Source organism: Gouania willdenowi, chromosome 11 (genome assembly GCF_900634775.1).
Source record: "Gouania willdenowi chromosome 11, fGouWil2.1, whole genome shotgun sequence".
Taxonomy (NCBI): domain Eukaryota; kingdom Metazoa; phylum Chordata; class Actinopteri; order Blenniiformes; family Gobiesocidae; genus Gouania; species Gouania willdenowi.
In genome coordinates, this window is record NC_041054.1 from 10,513,107 (window position 1) to 10,526,149 (window position 13,043).

Here is a 13,043-nt window from a genome sequence, read left to right on the forward strand (position 1 = left end):
TCTCTCTTGAGAAAAAGTACATGCTACTATTTGAACTTAAGTTAAAAAGGAAAACAAATGTCCCTTCAATAATAAGGCAGGGTTTTTAAACCAGCAAATTCCATATCTTCTATTTTTCTTATGAACTTGTAGAATACTGGAATAAACTGAATCTGTCACCCTTGATCAACACCTGGAGAATTTAGCACTCATTACAGATAACATTTGTAAATAAAATGTTTTAAGAAAAACTAAATGCAAATTCACAATTAAACCCAGAGTGGCTTTGATTTTAACATTTTTAAAAACTTGAAAATGTTAACCATAAAACTAAGGAACCTTCCTAACAGAAAAAAAGCTCAAAATACCAACATTTTATGTATTTTTACGTCATAATATCATCTTTGAAGGTCTTAAAGTAACAAGCTCTTTTTATAACGTAAATAGTCAGATGTCTCCAAAAACTAAATACTCAAGTAAAGTACAGATACCAGAAAGAACTACCTAAGTACAGTAACAAAGTATTTGTACTTTGTTACTTGCTACCTGTTTTTTTTGCTACACATGACTTGATTGTGACGACAATTGCTCCTTGTGTAACAAACCGCGCGCTAACCAGTTGAATCCCAGCTGACCTCAGTGAAAACACGTAGGACTTACAGAGGCAAATAAATGGAAGGATTAATTCTCCCGAGAGGCTGTGATGTTCTTCTGCAGCGTGTGATTCCACTGAGGTCAAAGGGCAGGGACACTGCTCTGCTCTGCTGCAGCTGGTGGACACAATGTGCCTTGCTAATGGGCAGGATTCAGGGAGGATGTAGAAGTTCTGTCTATAAATGCTAACGGTGCTTTGAGGGGCTCTAATTACTGATCAGATGGAACTAATGTGAAACCTTCCTTGGCTGCAAAATCTAGATTCTCTAAATATTTAAAAGTGAAAATTACAAACCAAAGATAAAATGACAGAAAACATAAATCATGTAAATTATCAACTAATTCAGTTGTAGTTATCTTGGCCCCTTCAAATACACAAATTAGATGAAACTCCACAATACTTGCTGTGGCTTACAGTTTTCCTGTGTTTATATCAGCATTATAGCAGTCATTTTTAATTGCAAATTGTTGAAACAACGCTAAAAAATTTTTAAAAGTTATCCAATTTACCTCATGTTATTCTAAAAAACTACCAAATGAAACAAAAGTTCACAAAATCAATGAAGGGACTGATATCTGTCACTTATTACTTTGATATTTTAGGTGCCTTTCATAAAGGCCTGTCTGCATAAGCTATCAAAGGTTAACACTATAGAATGCAACCTTTTCTCTACATCTATGCAAGTTTTATTTTGATAAAAAAATAAAATGATTTTTTTATATTTGCTTGTGTGTGACCTTCACCAGCACTCCCTAGGGAAGGGTAAGCTAAACTTTACACAATAAGATCCAACTAGTCTGTATTTAGTCCCTAAAATAGAATAAAGTTGACATGCCTGCTCTAAAGCTTTGACAAAAAATGAAAAAAAATTGTTTTTACACTGTTTTTGATTTTTTTTTTTACTGCTGCTCACATCTGCTATTTTACAGACTTTTTGGGGTGGATTCACTGAAGGTTTAGTGTTATTATAATGTGAGCAAACGTCACTCCACGCGCTAATAAGGAGTACAAAGCCCACGGAATCAGGACTGCGGCGCCGCTGCGCTTCACAATGCGCCCTCAATCCATTTAGCGCATTTCCTCCTAATGAATAATATGCATAGTAGGCGGATCTCCCTGGGGGAGCAAAAATATGGGAGGAGGAAATGCAAATGAATGTATACAGGGAGAGCAATGCGATTCATGAATACTGGAACTGTTTGCGGTGATAGTTTTACTACCTGAATATAGTACAACTGACATGCAGGTGCAAACACACACGCAGAGATCATCGCTGCAGTAAATGTGGACAGAAAACACAGCTGAGATGAAAAAAAAGGTTCCAGTTGTGGAAATCTCCCAAAAAATAATCTTTGCTATGCTAACTATGGACTCACGCTCACTATGCCTCCATTTTCACAATTCTCTCCAACAAACGTACAGGAGCTAGTTTTTATAAAAGAGGCGGGGCCAACAGTGATGATTAATGACATAAAAAGCCACCAAAGCATCACAAACCACCACACAGCCAATAGTAAAGTTTTATTGTAATAACTGGGTTTCTACCCATAGAGGGCAGTCACATTTATACAACAAATTATGCCAAATTGAAATACTAAATAATAAAATGTCCAGAGTTGGACTAAGATCAATCAACAACACTACTTTATACACAAAAACAAGTTGTTTTTAGCAGATAGAAGTGGTTTTGTTCTTTAGTTACTCTTCAAGTTACCTTGTGTATTAAATGTACTGTACACACATTTGTTTTACCTCATGTTCCCTGTGACATCATTCAAACAGGAAACAGATGGATTTTTAACAGTATGGTAATAATTCTTAACACGGTATGGTACAAGAAGAAAATTAAAGCACAAAATTGAACTAGTTTTCTATGTTGTGTGCCTCGTGAATGTTTAGGAATAATGTGGTTAAGCACAGACTCCTCTCACTGGGAGCCTGACCTTAAAACTGAAAACAGACAAATGGTAAAAATCAGTGCAGGCATATTGAATTATTTTCTATTCTTTTGTATCAGACTCGTCCATCCGCACAGATCTAAGCTGTCCATCATCCATTGAGTGGTTTGGCCCAGTTTTTCCCACTCACTGCCTCGCTACTCTAAGCCATGTTCTCTACTGCCAATTATACTGTATATAGACTGAAGTCATCTCTGGTGATGTGCTGGGATTCACGTGCAGCAGATGCCTGACACAAAATGAGGACACATCAAAAGAGGAATTTCATTTTATTATGGAGGCAAGTGTAATTAATCTTATCAGCATGTTTGAAGCCAACTATACTGACGTTGACTTTACGGTATATCTTTCAAAAAAAAAAAAAGTGTCACATTTTACTGTACTAAATTTGACTTAACGTGTAAATAATTCAAATTGTAAAAAAATCCATAAGCAAAACCTTTTTCAAAAAAAAAAAAAAAAAAAAAAACTTCAATGTGGTTAAATTCCAGGTCTTCACTAAGCCACAGCACAACCATAATCATTATGTCACTATCAGTTAGTTCCAGAGAGCTGGAATGGAACCAGGCACTACAAATTCTGCTGGCAGATTTTCCAGGACCTTTGGCCCTCATGTCCTCTTTCAGAAATCTCTTCTTTTGACGCTGCTGACCCTTTTTTCTGCCCCAGGCAAACTGTTCAACAAGAAAAGAGACAGAATGTGGCCTGACAGTTTTTTTTTTTTTTTTCTCTGCCCTGTTCCAGTGGCAGAAAGTAGGTGAGTGTGTCTGGGTTTGCACTGTCTGTCACAGCCAAGGTGATGCCTTCATCATCCATATACGGAGGCAGGATGTTAAATGCTGTTTATTCTCTGTGACTACTGCCTACTAATTTATAAGCTGTTGTGTTCATTGACAATAAACACGTACAACCAAAGGAGTTGACAGTTCTTTTTCGCATTCCCACTTGCATTTTTGCGGCAATTCAAATTTTTGTAGTAATTATTAGTATTTTTGTAAATAAATAACAAGTTTAAATGAAGTTGTTGCATTGACTTTACACATTATTAATTACTGCTCTGAGTAAATAATAGAAAAAATGACAGAATAAGGCTTCGTATTAAAATATATGTGAATGGTTTGCTTCCTGAGATTTTCTGTTCCCCAGGCAAAAATACAGAGACACAGTGGATGATCATAGCGTATTTGTCCTAAAACAGAACTCTGCTTTACACTGTTTGTGTTGTTTTTTCAGTAGTTTCAAGCAGAAGAAGATGGATAGACAGAGTTGCCAGGTGTATTAATTTTTGTAATCGCCTGTATTAAACAATGAATAATTCAAGGAGAAAAAATGGAGGTAAGGCTATAGCGAGACATAAAAAAGTGCGAAAAAATTTTTTAGACACCAAAAAATGGAGGTAAGACTGTAGTAATGCAAAAAATTGAGGTAAAGCTATAGCAAGAAAAAAAAAGGGCAAAATTTTTTTAGACCCAAAAAATGTAGGTAAGGCTATAGCAAGTCTTAAAAAACGGCAAAAAATGTTCAGACGTAAAGAAATTGAGGTAAGGCAATAGCACGGCATTAAAAGGCGCGAAAATGTTTGAGACTCAAAAAATGAAGGTAAGACTATAGTAAGGCATTTAAAAGGGCAAAAAAATGTTCAGACACAAAAAAAATTGAAAAAGGGCAAAAAAATTTTAGACCAAAAAAATAGTGGTAAGGCATAAAAAATGGCACCAATTTTTTCGACCCAAAGAACTGGAGGTACGGTTATATCAAGGCATAAAAAAGGGCAAAAAATTCATAGATGCCCAAAAAAGGAGGTAAGGCTATAGCAAGGCAAAAAAAAGGCAAAAAAAATTTAAGGGCCAAAAAATGGAAGTAAGGCTATAGCAAGGCATAAAAAAGGGCAAAAAATTTTTAGACCCAAAAAATGGAGGTAAGGCTATAGCAAGGCATAAAAAAGGGCAAAAAATTTTTAGACCCAAAAAATGGAGGTAAGGCTATAGCAAGGCATAAAACGGGCAAAAAAATTTTAGATGCCAAAAAAGGAGGTACGACTATAGCAAGGCATAAAAAAGCACGAAAATGTTTTAGACTCAAAAATGGAGGTAAGGCATTAAAAAGGGCAAAAAAAAATTAAATGCCAAAAAACGGAGGTATGGCTATACTAATCCATAAGAAAGGGCAAAAAAAATTTTCGACCCAAAAAATGGAGGTAAGGCAAGGCATAAAAAGGGCAAAAAATGTTCAGACGCAAAAAAAGGTTATAGCAAGGCATAAAAAAGGGCAAAAAATGTTCGGACACAAAAAAAAATTGAGGTAAGGCTATAGCAAGGCAAGAAAAAGGGCAAAAAAATTTAAGACCAAAAAAATAGTGGTAAGGCATAAAAAAAGGCAACAATTTTTTCGACCCAAAAAACTGGAGGTACGGTTATATCAAGGCATAAAAATGGGCAAAAATTTCATAGATGTCCAAAAAAGGAGGTAAGGCTATAGCAAGGCATAAAAAAGGGCAAAAAAATTTTAAATGCCAAAAAATGGAAGTAAGGCTATAGCAAGGCTTAAGAATAAGGGCAAAAAATTTGTAGACGTCAAAAAATGGAGATATTGATATAGCAAGCCAAAAAAAGGGCAAATATTTCATAGATGCCCAAAAAAGGAGGTAATGCTATAGTAAGGCATAAGAAAGGGCAAAAAACGTTTAAATAGTGGTAAGGCTATAGCAAGGCATAAAAAAAGTCAACAATGTTTTCGACCCAACAAATGGAGGTAAGGCTATCTCAAGGCCTAAATAAGGGCAAAACTTTTTTAGATGCCAAAAAATGGAGGTATGGCTATACTAAGGCATAAAAAAGGGCGAAACATTTTTAGAAACAAAAAATGGAGGTATGGCATAAAAAACCACGAAAATGCTTTAGACTCAAAAATGGAGGTAAGGCTATAGAAAGGCATAAAAAGGGCAAAACATTTTTAGATGCCAAAAAATATAGGTAAAGATATAGCAAGGCATAAAAAAGGGCAAAAAATGTTCAGATGCAAAAAAAACTTTAGATAAGTCTATAGCAAGGCACAAAAAAGGGCAAATTTTTTTTTACCCAAAAAATGGAGGTATGGCTATAGCAAGGCATTAAAAAGGGCAAAAAAAATTTAGATGCCAAAAAACAGGTAAGGCAATACTAAGGCATAAAAAAGGGCGAAACATTTTTAGACACCAAAAAATGGAGGTAAGGCTATAGAAAGGCATAAAAAGGGCAAAACATTTTTAGATGCCAAAAAATATAGGTAAAGATATAGCAAGGCATAAAAAAGGGCAAAAAATGTTCAGATGCAAAAAAAACTTTAGATAAGTCTATAGCAAGGCACAAAAAAGGGCAAAAAAAAATTTAGACCCAAAAAATGGAGGTAAGGCTATAGCAAGGCATAAAAAAGCACGAAAATTTTTTAGACTCAAAAATGGAGGTAAGGCATTAAAAAGGGCAAAAAAAAATTAAATGCCAAAAAACGGAGGTATGGCTATACTAAGGCATAAGAAAGGGCAAAAAAAATTTTCGACCCAAAAAATGGAGGTAAGGCAAGGCATAAAAAAGGGCAAAAAATGTTCAGACGCAAAAAAATAGAGGTAAGTTTATAGCAAGGCATGAAAAAGGGCAAAAAAAATTTTAGACCCAAAAAATGGGGGTAAGGTTATAGCAAGGCATAAAAAAGGGCAAAAAATGTTCAGACACAAAAAAAATTGAGGTAAGGCTATAGCAAGGCAAAAAAAAGGGCAAAAAAAATTTTAGACCAAAAAAATAGTGGTAAGGCATAAAAAAAGGCAACAATTTTTTCGACCAAAAAAACTGGAGGTACGGTTATATCAAGGCATAAAAATGGGCAAAAATTTCATAGATGCCCAAAAAAGGAGGTAAGGCTATAGCAAGGCATAAAAAAGGGCAAAAAAAATTTAAATGCCAAAAAATGGAAGTAAGGCTATAGCAAGGCTTAAGAATAAGGGCAAAAATTTTGTAGACGTCAAAAAATGGAGATATTGATATAGCAAGCCAAAAAAAGGGCAAATATTTCATAGATGCCCAAAAAAGGAGGTAATGCTATAGTAAGGCATAAGAAAGGGCAAAAAATGTTTAAATAATGGTACGGCTATAGCAAGGCATAAAAAAAGTCAACAATGTTTTCCACCCAACAAATGGAGGTAAGGCTATAGTAAGGCAAAAAACATTGCAAAAATTTTATTTTTACCCAAAAAATGGAGGTATGGCTATAGCAAGGCATAAAAAAGGGCGAAACATTTTTAAAAACAAAAAATGGAGGTATGGCATAAAAAAGCACGAAAATGCCTTAGACTCAAAAATGGAGGTAAGACTATAGCAAGGCATAAAAAAGGGCAAAATATTTATTGATGCCCAAAAAAGGAGGTAAGACTATAGTAAGGCATTAAAAAGGGCAAAAAAAATTTAAATGCCAAAAAATGGAGGTAAGGCTATACTAAGGCATTAGAAAGGGCAAATTGTTTTTAAATAGTGGTAAGGCTATAGCAAGGCATAAAAAAAGTCAACAATGTTTTCAACTCCAAAAATTTAGGTAAGACTATAGTAAGGCATAAAAAGGGCACATTTTTTTTTACCCAAAAAATCGAGGTAAGACTATAGTAAGGCATAAGAAAGGGTGTAAAATTTTTAAAAGTCAAATATATGCATGGTTTGCTGCAACTGCTACTTCACTGCAGCTCAAGTATTTACTGGTCTCTCATTTGAGGATTAACCAGGGCCAGCACTGCTTAGTTTATAAATGTTGACAAGATAAGGCACTGACAGGCCACAGACGTCCCTGTGATTTTGGAAGTGTGTTCATCACATTTAAGTATGTGCATTATATTTTCAGTAGTTTTTAGGGTCTAATGATGGTCCTAACTCAATTTTTTTTTTTTTTTGAAAAAAATGCCTTACTTTTGATTTTGGGTGATTTTAATTTTTTGTCATTTTTTGTGCCTTACTGCTTTCTTCGCCCCGTTTAAGGATGTGCATTATATTTGCAGTAGTTTTTAGGGTCTAATGATGGTCCTAACTCAATTTTTTTTTGGTTCAAATTTTTGAAAAAATTAGCCTTGCTATAGCCTTACTTTTGATTTTGGGTGATTTTAGTTTTTTGTCATTTTTTGTGCCTTATTGCTTTCTTAGCCCTGTTTAAGTATGTGCATTATATTTGCAGTAATTTTTAGGGTCTAATGATGGTCCTAACTCAATTTTTTTTTTTTGAAATTTTTGAAAAAATATGCCTTACTTTTGATTTTGGGTGATTTTAGTTTTTTGTCATTTTTTGTGCCATACGGCTTTCTTCGCCCCGTTTAAGGATGTGCATTATATTTGCAGTAGTTTTTAGGGTCTAATGATGGTCCTAACTCAATTTTTTTTTGGTTCAAATTTTTTAAAAAATTAGCCTTGCTATAGCCTTACTTTTGATTTTGGGTGATTTTAGTTTTTTGTCATTTTTTGTGCCTTACTGCTTTCTTAGCCCTGTTTAAGTATGTGCATTATATTTGCAGTAATTTTTAGGGTCTAATGATGGTCCTAACTCAATTTTTTTTTTTTTTGAAATTTTTGAAAAAATATGCCTTGCTATAGCCTTACTTTTGATTTTGGGTGATTTTAGTTTTTTGTCATTTTTTGTGCCTTATTGCTTTCTTAGCCCTGTTTAAGTACGTGCATTATATTTGCAGTAATTTTTAGGGTCTAATGATGGTCCTAACTGAATTTTTTTTTTTTTGAAATTTTTGAAAAAATATGCCTTGCTATATATAGCCTTACTTTTGATTTTGGGTGATTTTAGTTTTTTGTCATTTTTTGTGCCATACGGCTTTCTTCGCCCCGTTTAAGGATGTGCATTATATTTGCAGTAGTTTTTAGGGTCTAATGATGGTCCTAACTCAATTTTTTTTTGGTTCAAATTTTTAAAAAAATTAGCCTTGCTATAGCCTTACTTTTGATTTTGGGTGATTTTAGTTTTTTGTCATTTTTTGTGCCTTACTGCTTTCTTAGCCCTGTTTAAGTCTGTGCATTATATTTGCAGTAGTTTTTAGGGTCTAATGATGGTCCTAACTCAATTTTTTTTTGGTTCAATTTTTTAAAAAAATTAGCCTTGCTATAGCCTTACTTTTGATTTTGGGTGATTTTAGTTTTTTGCCATTTTTTGTGCCTTATTGCTTTCTTAGCCCTGTTTAAGTATGTGCATTATATTTGCAGTAGTTTTTAGGGTCTAATGATGGTCCTAACTCAATTTTTTTTTTTTTTTAATTTTTGAAAAAATATGTCTTGCTATATATAGCCTTACTTTTGATTTTGGGTGATTTTAGTTTTTTGTCATTTTTTGTGCCATACGGCTTTCTTCGCCCCGTTTAAGGATGTGCATTATATTTGCAGTAGTTTTTAGGGTCTAATGATGGTCCTAACTCAATTTTTTTTTGGTTCAAATTTTTAAAAACATTAGCCTTGCTATAGCCTTACTTTTGATTTTGGGTGATTTTAGTTTTTTGCCATTTTTTGTGCCTTATTGCTTTCTTAGCCCTGTTTAAGTACGTGCATTATATTTGCAGTAATTTTTAGGGTCTAATGATGGTCCTAACTGAATTTTTTTTTTTTTGAAATTTTTGAAAAAATATGCCTTGCTATATATAGCCTTACTTTTGATTTTGGGTGATTTTAGTTTTTTGTCATTTTTTGTGCCTTATTAATTTCTTAGCCCTGTTTAAGTATGTGCATTATATTTGCAGTAGTTTTTAGGGTGTAATGATGGTCCTAACTCAATTTTTTTTTGGTTCAAATTTTATGAAAAAAAATGCCTTGCTATAGCCTTACTTTTGATTTTGGGTGATTTTAGTTTTTTGTCATTTTTTGTGCCATACGGCTTTCTTCGCCCCGTTTAAGGATGTGCATTATATTTGCAGTAGTTTTTAGGGTCTAATGATGGTCCTAACTCAATTTTTTTTTTTTGAAATTTTTGAAAAAATATGCCTTGCTATAGCCTTACTTTTGATTTTGGGTGATTTTAGTTTTTTGTCATTTTTTGTGCCTTATTGCTTTCTTAGCCCTGTTTAAGTATGTGCATTATATTTGCAGTAGTTTTTAGGGTCTAATGATGGTCCTAACTCAATTTTTTTTTTTCTGAAATTTTATGAAAAAATATGCCTTGCTATATATAGCCTTACTTTTAATTTTGGGTGATTTTAGTTTTTTGTCATTTTTTGTGCCTTATTGCTTTCTTAGCCCTGTTTAAGTCTGTGCATTATATTTGCAGTATTTTTTAGGGTCTAATGATGGTCCTAACTCAATTTTTTTTTTTTGAAATTTTTGAAAAAATATGCCTTGCTATAGCCTTACTTTTGATTTTGGGTGATTTTAGTTTTTTGTCATTTTTTGTGCCATACGGCTTTCTTCGCCCCGTTTAAGGATGTGCTTTATATTTGCAGTAGTTTTTAGGGTCTAATGATGGTCCTAACTCAATTTTTTTTTGGTTCAAATTTTATGAAAAAATATGCCTTGCTATAGCCTTACTTTTGATTTTGGGTGATTTTAGTTTTTTGTCATTTTTTGTGCCTTACTGCTTTCTTAGCCCTGTTTAAGTCTGTGCATTATATTTGCAGTAGTTTTTAGGGTCTAATGATGGTCTTAACTCAATTTTTTTTTGGTTCAAATTTTATGAAAAAATATGCCTTGCTATAGCCTTACTTTTGATTTTGGGTGATTTTAGTTTTTTGTCATTTTTTGTGCCTTACTGCTTTCTTAGCCCTGTTTAAGTATGTGCATTATATTTGCAGTAGTTTTTAGGGTCTAATGATGGTCCTAACTCAATTTTTTTTTTTTGAAATTTTTGAAAAAATATGCCTTGCTATAGCCTTACTTTTGATTTTGTTTGATTTGAGTTTTTTGTCATTTTTTGTACCTTACTGCTTTCTTAGCCCTGTTTAAGTATGTGCATTATATTTGCAGTAGTTTTTAGGGTCTAATGATGGTCCTAACTCAATTTTTTTTTTTTGAAATTTTTGAAAAAATTAGCCTTGCTATAGCCTTACTTTTGATTTTGGGTGATTTTAGTTTTTTGCCATTTTTTGTGCCTTATTGCTTTCTTAGCCCTGTTTAAGTATGTGCATTATATTTGCAGTAGTTTTTAGGGTCTTATGATGGTCCTAACTCAATTTTTTTTTGGTTCAAATTTTATGAAAAAATATGCCTTGCTATAGCCTTACTTTTGATTTTGGGTGATTTTAGTTTTTTGTCATTTTTTGTGCCATACGGCTTTCTTCGCCCCGTTTAAGGATGTGCATTATATTTGCAGTAGTTTTTAGGGTCTAATGATGGTCCTAACTCAATTTTTTTTTTTTTGAAATTTTTGAAAAAATATGCCTTGCTATAGCCTTACTTTTGATTTTGTTTGATTTGAGTTTTTTGTCATTTTTTGTACCTTACTGCTTTCTTAGCCCTGTTTAAACTACTTTTTAGGTTCCTATGATAGCCTTAACTCAAGGTAAGGCTATAGTAAGGGTTCAAAACTAGCGAAAAAAATCTCTAACGCCAAAAAAATGAAAACTTTTAAACACCAATATTTCCATATTTTCACTGCAGTTTAAGTGTGCTCGTCACATTTAAGCTAGTTATTAGGTTCTTATGATCGCTTTGCCTCAAAAAAAAATTTCCCCCTTTTTTATGCCTTACCATAGTTTTACCTCCATTTTTTGGCATCTCAAAATTTGCTGCCTTTTTTTCTGCCTTACTATATATAGTAAGGCAGAAAAAGCTATAGCTTTACCTCCATTTTTTGGCGTGTGAAATGTTTCATGTTTTTAACATCTGAAATTTTTCCGCCATTTTTTATGCCTTACTAAAGCCCTACCTCGAATTTTTTGAATTTTAATTTGCCGTTTTTTATGCCTTTCTAAAGCCTTACCTTGAATTTTTGGTGTTCTAAATTTTTTTTGCCATTTTTATGCCTCACTATAGCCTTCCCTCTATTTTTTGGTGTCTGAATTTTTTTTTTTTCCCTTTTATATTCCTTACTATTGCTTTACCTCTAATTTTTTGAATTTTAAAATTTTTTGTTGCCATTTTTCATGCCTTACCTCAAATTTTTGTGTTTGAATTTTTTTTTGCCGTTTTTCATGCCTTACTAAAGCCTTACCTCCATTTTTTGGCATCTGAAAATGTTTTGCCCTTTTTCATGCCTTACTAAAACCTTACCTCGAATTTTTGGCGTTTGAATTTTTTCTTGCCGCTTTTCATGGCTTACTCAAGCCTTATCTCAAATTTTTGTGTTTAAAATTTTTTAGCTCTTTTTCAATCCTCACTAAATCCTTCCTTCCATTTTTTGCTGTCTGAATTATTTTCGCCCTGTTACATGCCTTACTATTGCTTTACCTCCAATTTTTTCAATTTTTAATTTTCTTTTACTGTTTTTCATGCCTTACTAAAGCCTTGTTTCAAATTTTTGGCGTTTTTAAATTTTTTTTTGAAGTTTTTAATGCCTCACTCACCATCGCCTTCTTTCCATTTTTTGGTGTCTGAAAATGTTTTGCCCTTTTTCATGCCTTACTAAAGCCTTACCTCAAATTTTTGTGTTTAACATTTTTTCACCGTTTTTCATGCCTTACTAAAGCCTTATCTCAAAGTTTTTGCTGTTGAAATTTTTTCGCACTTTTTCATGCCTCACAAAAGCCTTCCCTCCATTTGTTGCCCTTTTATATGCCTTACTATTGCTTTACCTCCAATTTTTTTTAATGAATTTTTTTTTTTGTTGCCATTTTTCATGCCTTACTAAAGCCTTACCTCAAATCTTTGTCATTTGAAAAATTCTCACTCTCTTTCTTGCCTCACTAATCTTAACTCTAATTTTTGGCGTTTGAAAATGTTTTGCCCTTTCATGCATCTTACTAAAGCCTTCCCTCTATTTTTTGACATCTGAAATTTTTTCCACCATTTTTCATGCCTTACTAAAGCCTTATCTCAAAGTTTTTGAGTTTGAATTTTTTTTTGCCCTTTTTCATGCCTTACTAAAACCTTACCTGGAATTTTTTTTTTTTTTTTTTTTGTTGCCATTTTTCATGCCTCACTAAAACCTTATCTCAAAATTTTGGCGTTTGAATTTTTTTTGCGTTTTTAATTTTTATCTCTTTTTCATGCCTTACTAACTTTACCTTAAATTTTTGGTGTCTGAAAATGTTTTCCCCTTTTTCATGCCTTTCTAAGACCTTACCTTGAATTTTTGTTTGAACTATTTTCATGCCTTACTACAGCCTTATCTCAGATTTTTTGCGTTTTAAATTTTTTAGCCGTTTTTCATGCCTTCCCTCCATTTTTGGCGTCTGAAAATGTTTGTCCCTTTTTTGTCCTTTTTCATGCCTTACCATAACCTAAATTTCTGGTGTTTTAATTATTTTTGCCATTTTTTATGCACTACTATGGCCTTACCTCCAATTTTTGGCATCT